This window comes from Eschrichtius robustus, chromosome 1 (assembly GCF_028021215.1).
Source record: "Eschrichtius robustus isolate mEscRob2 chromosome 1, mEscRob2.pri, whole genome shotgun sequence".
In the NCBI taxonomy this organism is placed as follows: domain Eukaryota; kingdom Metazoa; phylum Chordata; class Mammalia; order Artiodactyla; family Eschrichtiidae; genus Eschrichtius; species Eschrichtius robustus.
In genome coordinates, this window is record NC_090824.1 from 54,261,762 (window position 1) to 54,268,021 (window position 6,260).

The window sequence follows — 6,260 nt, forward strand, 5'->3', positions numbered from 1 at the left end:
AGTAAATGGTGGCTGCCATTATTGTATGGCAGTTATATTGGCATAGACAGAACACCTAAATTAACCGTGACCTAAATAAGAAAAATAATTTATTTTTCTTTCACATAAAAGAAGTCTGGCAATAGGAAGCCCAGGGCTCCTCCTACTTTTTGTTCCATTATCCTAGCAATTACTGCCCCTCCTCAAGGGCATTTAATGGTCCAAAATGACTGCTGATGCTCCAGCCATCATAATATTTCCAACTTCCTGGAGATAAAAATAGAGGAAGGGGAGGAAAAGCTCATCCCAGCTATCTGCTCACTTTTAAGGCTCCTTTTCATTCTGTCAAAAATTTCCATCCAACTTCTATTTGCATCTCACTAGGAAGAATTGAGTCGAGCCTTGGTGCATAGAGAGGATAGGAAATATAGTATTTTAGGTGTACAATAAAAATTAGGGTTCTAGAAATATGAAATGGAAATGTGGATTTGGGTGGGAAACCAGTAGACTCTGCCACAACATGCAACATTGCTTCTCATCTATCACTCCAGTCTCTCATTGCCTTTACTAAATCTACCATCTCTTTCTTTTACCTGGAATAAATACTAAAGTACAGACAGCTTTTTCTCTGGTATTTTCCCTCCAAGAGTCCCTTTATTAGTCATCATTTCTATAAGGGGTAGCTCAAAAATTTAAATCTCTAGCCTTGCCTTAAGTCAGAAGTCAGCTGGAAGTTTCAAGCTTCTTGCAACTAGATAAGATTTGTTCAAATCCTTAATCTACTTTTTTTTTTTTTTTTTTTTTAATTTATGTCTGTGTTGGGTCTTCGTTTCTGTGCGAGGGCTTTCTCTAGTTGTGGCAAGCGGGGGCCACTCTTGATCGCGGTGCGTGGGCCTCTCACCATCGCGGCCTCTCTTGTTGTTGGAGCACAGGCTCCAGACGCGCAAGCTCAGTAATTGTGGCCCACGGGCCCAGTTGCTCCACGGCATGTGGGATCTTCCCAGACCAGGGCTCAAACCCGTGTCCCCTGCATTGGCAGGCAGACTCTCAACCACTGCGCCACCAGGGAAGCCCCCTTAATCTACTTTTAAGACCCAAAGCCTTCCCCAAGTTCTGCCAACTTCCCTGGTTTTCATTCCCCTGATTATGTTTGATTTCAAGCTCCTGCTACCATGAATATACTGTGTTCTACATGCCAACCCAGTTATAACACACAGACCTTTTCTAGAATAAAAAAGATAGATAGATAGACAAGAGACACACTCCTACAATACATTTGTGAGTAAAATAGTCTTGATTAAATTAAAGGCTGGATTAAATAGGCTTGATTAAATATGAAGCAGAAACAGAAACATGGCAACAATTTCAAAGGTAATATTTGACATTCACCTTCTTAAAATGTCCTTTATCCACTCCACAATGGGAAACCTTCATTGGTCATGTCTCCATACAGCCCCTTTCCTTGTACCTTTTCTTTCTACTCATCTCTGCCCCTTTCATCTCAGGAAAAAAAATAAAGTCCTCCCATTTTCTCTCTTGGATTATTGCAATAGCCTCCTAACTGGTCTCTCTACTTCTACTTTGCCTTCCTGCTGTCCATTTTCAACACAGCAGCCAGAGGGATCCTTTGAAAATGGGTCAGTTTGTGCCACTCCTCTGCTCAGAATCTTTCAATAGCTTCCCATCACACTCAACAGAAAAGCCAAAGTCCTTATAATGTGTCCTACGTGACCTGGCACCCCTAGTAACTCTCAGCCTTGTTTACCAGCTCCCACCACAGAAGGTCCTCCTTCTTGCTGCTCTGGAACACTCCTGCCTCAGAGCCTTTTTTTCCTTCTGTCTAGAACGCTCTTCTCCCAGTTATCTACAAGGCTTACCCCACCCCCCCACCCTCCTTCAGCTCAGTGAAAACTTCCCAGACACCATTTTTATAATAGCAACCCTTTACTTCTGAATTACCCATCAACCTTCCCTGCTTTGTTTTTTCTCCATAGCACTTATACCTTCTGACAATCTATATAACTTGCTCATTTATCTGTTTACTATCTTTCTCTACTCACTAGAATGTAAATCTCATGAGGGAGGGGTTGTTGTCTGTTTTGACTGCTGTTCTATCTTCACAATATCTGACATGTCCTAAGTGCTCAGTAAATATTTGTTGAGTAAATAATAAAAAAAAAATTTCTCTTCAGAGTATCTTAGCTATCATTTGTATTGCTTAGGCCTCTGCAGACATCCTTCCATACATCAATTGGCTTATTATTTTTCCAAATCAAAATATTTCCTTCCTAAAAGGAATGCTTTGCCAACTATTAAGAAAACAACCTTCCTACATCATTAAACCAAGTTCCATATCTTTGTCGTGGCCATGGAGGAGAGCTGCTCAGATTTTCCTTCAAGTAAGAACCTGCTACAGGGAGTACAGTTGGCTGACAGCCTCCATCTTCAGAATCCATCACAGCATTCATACCCACACCAAGGCCTTATCTCGCTGGCTGCACCCTATCAATGACCAAACACAGAGGGCATACTGGAGCTGGGTCATACGTGCTCAACACAGGACACTGATGGACAATCTCTGCTCTGGGGCCCCCAGTGGTCTGGCCAACGCATGCTCAGAACTTCACTGTAGTCTGAGACCCTCCTTACCCAACCCTCCTCCTTTCCCCATCTCTTTTCACAGGTGTCACACCTGCATCTGTAGGTTCCCTGTGGATTCCTGTTCCCACCCTGTTTATCTTTCACAGGTTTTTCACTAATGTCTCTTGTACTTCAAATTCTTTCTTGGTGACTGCTTCTCAGAAGACCCAGCCTAACACAGTCTTCTAGTATTTTCCCTTGGATATACTACAGTCAGCTCAAATTCACTGTGTTCAAAACCAAACTCAAGAGACTCTTGCAAAACTTGGCCCAGGACATTGTGGATCAAGTCAGAGCCATTTTTGGGATTGAGACTGGTTGTGAGGAGGGGAAAATGGCACTGAAACCACCTCTTGGGACTGAGCATAGCACTTCCTCCAGGCCAGAGCACCTCTGCTAGGAGTGAATTACTCAGATGATTGAATTGCTCAGATATGAAGAACATCTAGGTTTTGTACAAAAGGTTCCAGGTATTGAGGTGGTCATTTTTAGAATATAATGTTCTTAAATAATTTTGACTCTAAAGTTTCCTAAAATAATATTGGAAAATTAAAAGACCAAGTTTGGATAATTTTGACATGAAGTTTATTAAAATATAATAAAATACTATAAATTTAAAAATTTTTTAAAAGACCCAGACATTTCTTCCATTTTTAGGTTCAAAACAGGTTATATAAGCGGTGAAGTATTTAAGCTAGCGGAATTTTTGCTCTCTTCCCTATTGTTGATATTTTTCAGCCAGAGCTGTTAGATATTTTTGAGCTGTGTACTGAGTAAACAGCTTCAAATTGCTGTTTAAATATTGTTGAAGTTTCATGATAGACATTTGTATCTTTATTAAAAGTTATAGAAATTTCTGATGTTAGCTTATTCCACGTCACAATGGGACAACTCTTCTAAATAAAGACATTAAAAGTATATATTTATTTAAGATGTTGCCATTTCATAGGATCATGGTATTACCAAGATAGCTACATGTCTCTATGATGATTCCAAGTGTTCTTTCCTTCAGATATGAAATTTTCTTTTGATTTTTACTTTTTAGCTCCATAATTTCATCTGTATAAAATACGTCAACTTCTGCAAATACATGGAACAATATAGAGACAGGTTTCAGAAGACACTATAACCTTAAATACAAGGAACTTGGCTAATTTAGGAGGTTACCATATAAAAACTTTTAACAGAAGTACAGTAGCTGACTCAAAATAACTCTATGTCAAATAGCTATTTGTTAAGTATCTCCAAAAAAACCTGTTTCAAAGGAAACAAAAATTTTAAAAACAAACTGGAAAACAAAAGTTTCGAAGAAAAAATCTAACACCTTTCTGTGCAGTCCTGTTAGGTTTTGGACTTACCAAGAGGTATTGAAATCTGTTTTTACAGAGCCAGAGGGACTTCACCCAAAATGGCAGAGCTCTAGCCTGGGTTAATTTTTCTTCTCTACCACCAAAAAAATTATCATTATTGAATTTTGAGAAGCATGATGAAAACTTTTCATTGACAGAAAATTGTTTTGATTTGAATCATAGATGACAAAATTCTTCAAATGCCTTTGACTCTAGTATTGGATATCCTAATGGAGGTAACACTGTAAGGCAAGAAAAATTGGATAGAGTATGCAAGGAATAAATGGTATTGAAAGCATAAATCATCAAAATGGAAACTGCCTTAGTCTGCTCAGGATGCTGTAACAAAACACCATGGACTGGGTGGCTTAAACAACAGACATTAATTTCTCACAGTTCTGCAGGCTGGGAAGTCCAAGATCAAGGGCCCAGTATAGTCACATTCCTGGTCAGAGCTCTCTTCTTGCCTTACCTATAGCTGTCTTCTTGCTATGTCCTCCCATGGCCAGGGGAGGGTGGGGGGGATGGGGGGGCGTGGAGCAAGCTCTATGATCTCTTCCTATAAAGGAACTAATCCCATCACAGAGGCCCCACCCTCATGACATCACCTACACTTAATCACCTCCCTAAGGCCCCACCTCCAAATACCATATGAATTTGAGGGGAACACATTCAGCCCATAACAGATACTATGGTGGAAGTTCCTGGTCTTGTAGCAGTACTTTCCCAGGACTCCATAGAACTAATGTCCCTGACAGTGAAACTGGGGGTAGGGGAAATGCAAGAGAGAATGTAGACAATTTGAGGCTGAAAATTTTTTTATCTTTAATTCCTGAATATGAGAGATAACTAAATCAGAATCAGTCTTTTGCTGCAGGTATATGGGGCCTACATGCCCAAACACATGAATACCCAATCAAAAAAAAAAAAAAAATGTCTACTAAGCTTCTTTCTTAGAACAGTCTCCAAAACCTATATCTAGGGTATTAAGAATGCTGGTCATTGAGGAAGATAATATAAAATACTGGCAGATATCTGGATTCCCAGGAGTAGGAAATTTTTAGTCACAGTAAGTTAATGACAAGACTGCGCCAAATGGTATGATGGCTTAGTCCTTAAACATGCTGCTCCACCTGTAAAAATTCACCGGGGAAAAGCCAAACTAAAGCAACTGAAGTTGGAACTTCTTTCACTCCTAAATCCACCTATGATATTGGCAATTTTAACACTCTCAAATCAACTGCCAAGAATGTTAGTGCAAAAAAATTAGTAAAAGAATATAATCACTCAAATCCTTCTTCACTTGTTGACAAAATTAATCAATAGCCTCATCTATCCAAACGGATTTGAATGGGCACTGACAACAAGTGTGAGTTCTTGAAAACATTGAAAAGGGACAGAGTGGAAAAGGAATGTGAAGATGGAAGTCGAGTTGGCCCTGACTTTGCATAATAGCAATAATATTCTCCAGAAAGGGATTTCAACCAAAACTTTGATGAAAATTATATTCCTCAAGATAATGGCAATGCTGCTCTGGCTTCCCAACAAATCAGTCCTTCCATAACTGATGTGAATACATAGACGGCATTTGGAGCAGTGCTTAGTACACAGTAAACCCTTGATAATGTTAAGTATTATGTAATATAACAGGAAATTTGACTTCTGTCAGCTCTAGGCTTACAATAAATGTAGACTTACTTTGCATCAGTCATAGCTCAATATTTGGGCATGTTCAGCTAGTTACTCACAGCTATCAGTGTAAGTACCAGGTTCTGGAATTTACATTCCAGTGACAAGATAAGACATAAGATAAGCACTCAAAATTATAATGTGCATGCCAAATAATAAAAAAAAATTAAATTGTAGGGTACAAACCAAATGCTCATCAAATTTGAGGACAGGAGGATGTCAAAGAAGGTCTAGAATTCAGGATTTCTTGGAGAATGTAGACTGACTTCACAGAAAAAATTCTTTTTGTGAAGAAACTCTTTTGTGAAGGTAGAATGTGGATGGGAGCAGATATTACATTTGAAAAAAAAAAAACAATGTGCTCAGATTTTTTAAAGGTTAGTCTTATTTTTTAAAAGCATATTGGTTACTTTTTAATCCCTTTTGAGCAATGAAATCAGATTAATGTAAGGCAAGTGCTCAGTAATACAGTAATGTAAAGTATATTTTAATCGAGAATTGGTTTAGAAAACCAAACATTTGTTACATCCTTCCTATATATTCTCAATTTCTACAACTGACTCAATGTAAATTGAATTTTTGAGTTTTGTGGGATTGTAGAAT

At 38.6% G+C, this 6,260-nt stretch overlaps 1 pseudogene; it reads left to right on the top strand.

Moving 5' to 3' along the window:
• The first annotated feature begins 4,960 nt into the window (after positions 1-4,960).
• LOC137758950 (vasculin pseudogene) lies at positions 4,961-5,549 on the top strand (annotated as a pseudogene).
• The last annotated feature ends 711 nt before the right edge of the window (positions 5,550-6,260 follow it).